The sequence below is a fragment of the Arachis ipaensis genome, chromosome B07 (genome assembly GCF_000816755.2).
Source record: "Arachis ipaensis cultivar K30076 chromosome B07, Araip1.1, whole genome shotgun sequence".
Lineage (NCBI taxonomy): Eukaryota > Viridiplantae > Streptophyta > Magnoliopsida > Fabales > Fabaceae > Arachis > Arachis ipaensis.
The window spans coordinates 3,296,424-3,300,760 of NC_029791.2; the positions used below are offsets into that span (position 1 = coordinate 3,296,424).

At 33.8% G+C, this 4,337-nt stretch overlaps 1 protein-coding gene across 1 annotated transcript in view; it reads right to left on the minus strand.

Moving 5' to 3' along the window:
• LOC107608803 overlaps nucleotides 1-676 on the minus strand; it is a 7,384-nt gene extending 6,708 nt beyond the window's left edge. Inside the window, exon 1 of the transcript XR_002350987.1 lies at nucleotides 109-676. The gene's annotated coding sequence lies outside the window, so the exon portion shown is untranslated. The remainder of the gene's footprint in view (nucleotides 1-108) is intronic.

Consider the following 4,337-nt stretch of genomic DNA (forward strand, 5'->3'; position numbering starts at 1 on the left):
AACAAAAGTTGAGCGATAGTACTAAAACAGAGACATATATCATTGCAATTAAAACAAGAGCATGTAAGAAAAGAACAAAATGCAGCAGAGTAAAGGTGGAAGCATTACAGTTTCACAAATGGAGTCAGAATAGGGGAAAATGGTACTGATTCAGAGACAAGAATGAAGGGGGTGTGGGGCTGAGCAAGACCAAAACAGCAGACGCGACGATGGTGAACGGCTCCTCCATCGCGACCCTCTCTTCCTCCCTTCTCTGGCCAGCTCAAACTCTCCTTCATTCAGCAATGACGGCGGCCCCAAACAGAGACAGCGGCGGCCTCAACGGCAATGGCTTGTCCGTGAGGGAGGCGGCCCTCCCTTCTTCCCTCGTCGCGGTTCTTCCTCTTCCGTGAACCCCCTTCTCTCTCTAAGAAGCTCCCTCATTCACTCTCTCAAGCTTAGCAACGGCTCCATTCGACAATGACCCAGGCAACCACAGCGACGATGGATGCTTCAGCGACGATGGATGCTTCAGCGACGGCAACAAGGCACGGCGCGCCTCCCTCTCTTTCTCTCTCTGGCGTCTTGGTTCTCCTCTCTGTCTCTTTTTCTTTCTTTCATTCTCAGGGTTTGGGAAAAAGAGGAGTAAGGGTATTGTAGGGATTTTACAATTATCTTCTCTTAAAATTATTGGTATCTCTTCCAGATATGCTAATCTATTACTCTGTTTCATTTCATGTTGGTTAGTATTTCTTTTTAATCACTTTTGCTAGTTTGTAATTGTATCATTTCTAGCTTTTGATTAGTACACTGAGGAAAACCATGACTATATGGCATTTTGTGTCTTTGTCGGATGATGATGATCTTTATTGATTAGCCAACAATGTTAGTCTAAATGCATGTTTTATCTTACAGTTGAAATTGAAAAGTCCTCACTCTTTTTAAGATAGAACATAATGTTTGAATACTAATCTATCTGTCTATTTTTAATATACAAAAATAGATATATAAGTATGCACCACATTACTTTTGAAATTTTTTTTTTCTCCTGCTAATGCTATGTCAGTAATATTACTTACTTGACATAACTTTAGAATCAACCACTCAATTTTTGCCAAATTAACTATTATTTTCAAATCAGCAAAAAAATAAATATATACAAATAAAAAACTAAAAAATAGAATCCAATAAATTTGTAACCTCCAAATATATTGAATTCATATTCTTTTATATCTTATATCTTACCGTTATAAACATACAATAAATTTATAATCGCAACAATTAATTAAAAGTTTAAAAAATGAAAATTATATTTTTAATCATTTTTTGTAACCTCCAAATACATTGAAGTCATATTCCTATATTTATTATATCTTACTGTTATAAACAATACAATAAATTTATAACTGCAACAATTAATTTATTAATTTTTATAAATAACTCATTAAAGGTAATAAACATCCATATTACAAATGTCATAATAATATTATTAATCATAATAAATTTTACGTTATAAGTATTTAAATTCAATACCATTTAAACTACATATATAAGTCTCTTATCACTATTCCTTCACATAACATCAAATTTAGCACAAAAAATTTATTTTCGAACTGCACATCTCAAACTTACTTAATAGAGCATCATTCTTTCAGAGCAGAACGATTAGAAATCGAATAACTATCCAAGATCTAATGGCCATGCAATGAGAATCTGATGATCAGGTATGACAAAAAAAAATCACAACATACATCATACATTCATACTTACTCAAATACCATATACCTAATGATAACATAAATTGAATATTGGAATAGGAAAAGATCTTCACAATTTTAGCAACTATAAATGAAATTGATGACAAATTAGGATGGAACTATGTTAAATGTAAAAAGTGTCAGAAGAAAGCATATAAAAAAAAGAAACAACTACATTTGCATATCCAACAATAAGGTAACTTTATATACTTTTCATAATCTCATCTATTAAATTATTAGTTGCTAGCCCAATACTTATTTTAGGTTCAGAATTCAATTAAAGGTTTTAGATCAAAGTGTTACAACAACTTTTGTACTATTTGATGACGATGCAAAAAACTTATTGGGCACAACTGCTTCAAATCTAATGACATTTCAGAAAAATAATGACATTGAAGCACCACCCCATCAAGAGATTAAGAAGAAAAAAAACCATACAAATTTAAGACACATATTCGAAAGAAAAACATACATACAAATACGGAACCAAATAACACAATAGAAAGTGCATCAAACTCAACAATTCATAAAGAACATGTCTTCGCAAGAACCTACAACAAAAAGAAGAAAGCACCAACTCTAACAACCAACAAAAAAAGGAGGACGAGCGTCACATAAAATGACTAAGTCCATCAACTAAAACAAATGCAAAAATCAAACCACCAAATAAAAATGTCACTTTGTACAACTCCAACATCTAAATCTTTTGTATTACAAATTATTTAAAATAAAACACCTTTTAAATTTAACTTCAATTTACACATATTTATTTATTTCTATAAAACATAACAATTTTTAATATTTATTATATACTATCATTAATTTACCGTTCTGCGCATCGCGCGGGTCTCATTCTAGTTTCAGAATAAAGATGTGTAAATAATGTATAGAAACCAGAAAGCAATAATAGCAATAATGATTTGTAGCCATCAATGATGGTTTTAATGGTGTGAGATTTCATCCAATGGCTCACTTTTCTTTGCTGGTTACATGCTGGCCAGAATTTAACAAAGTTGCTGGCCCCTAGACTTTTTCAAATAAAATATATCACATTCAAACTTGATACACACTTACAGAGAAGGGAGTTGCCTTATGCAGTGGTCTTCAATAATTACAGAATAAAATGGCTACATGTTCATAATAAACACTTCAATTCTTCCCATTACAAAGAAAAACATTAATCTAGTGCTAGTGTACTTCTTGGAGAATAGAAAATACTGTCTGAACAACAGTGAGAACAAGCAGAAAAATTCCAGCAATAGAAACTACTGTCTTCCATGGAGTGTTGCAAGAATCGCGCCTTAAAGTTGCAACTTTTTTGTTCCAAGGGCGTGCACAAAAAGCATTCAACCTTTGAAAAATAAGGGAATACTGTACATTAAAATCTGGATACATAATGTTCACTCCAAGACCATTGAACATTTTGGCCACTGCATTACTATCACCTAACTAATTCTCAATTATTCCATTCTTAATAAGCAAATCTACATCTTTGTCTGTGTTGATAAGAAAATCTAACACAGCAATATAGTCAGCAAGGTAGGATTCATTGATGCAGTGACATTGCTCGAAAGCTAACAAATTTCTCAAAACAACCTCAGTAATATCTTCCACTCTAAAGAATGGGATTCTCAAAGTATTGACTAGCTTTCTTTACCTCAAACTTTACTCCTGCTGCCTCCAACGGTTTACGCAAGCATCCCCACACACATAAATCGCTACTAGCAGTAGCGGTTTATGCACAAGCCACCTTCAACATAAACTGTTGTTGCCTCTAGCGGTTTCTGTATCACCCTCCAACGACATAATCCGCGACTGCCTATAGCGAAGTAAGCCGCTACTGCTAGTAGCGGTTTCTATAGAGATATGGAAAAATGTATTTGCGTCTTCTTCTTTGTAAAGTTGAAATTGTGCAAATTTGGGGGCCAAACAATTTATTTATGTAAATTGCCTATAATTTTAGATAAAGTATATTTTCTTATTCTTTAAGTTTGTCAAAAATTTTAGAGTCATTTTTAAGGATTCAACTTGATGGTTTCAGTGGCTTAAGAGAAGGGGGGTTGAATCTTAAGCCATCTTTTTGCTTGATAACACTTGCTGACTTGTTAGACTAATTCTGGAGGATTGTACTCTTTTTATCTCTTCACTGCACACGAGACTTTTGTTTTGTCTCGTCCATAGCCACGAGACTTTTCTTTTTGTCTCGTCACTTGGCACGAGATAATTCTGGTTTTTGCTCCTGTGAAGTAGAAAACAGAAATGGAGTAGAGAAGAGAGAAAATTACACCCAGATATATCCTGGTTCAGCTGCTAAGTGCAGTGCAGCCTACATCCAGTCTCCATCACAACAATGATGGAATTTCACTATAATCAATCTGATTACAACTTGTAAAGTGCTAACCCAACTTACAAGGGGATTCCCACAGAATCATAAAACACAACATAGATGAACAAAGAAACTCTAAGACATCTATGGCTTTTTCTTTTAATTTTGCACTCTCTGCCTTTTTCCGCTCTATGGCTTTTTCATACAAACCTCACTGTTTGTCTTTTTCCATGAGACTCAAGACATGACAAAATTAAACAGAAAAATACTAAACA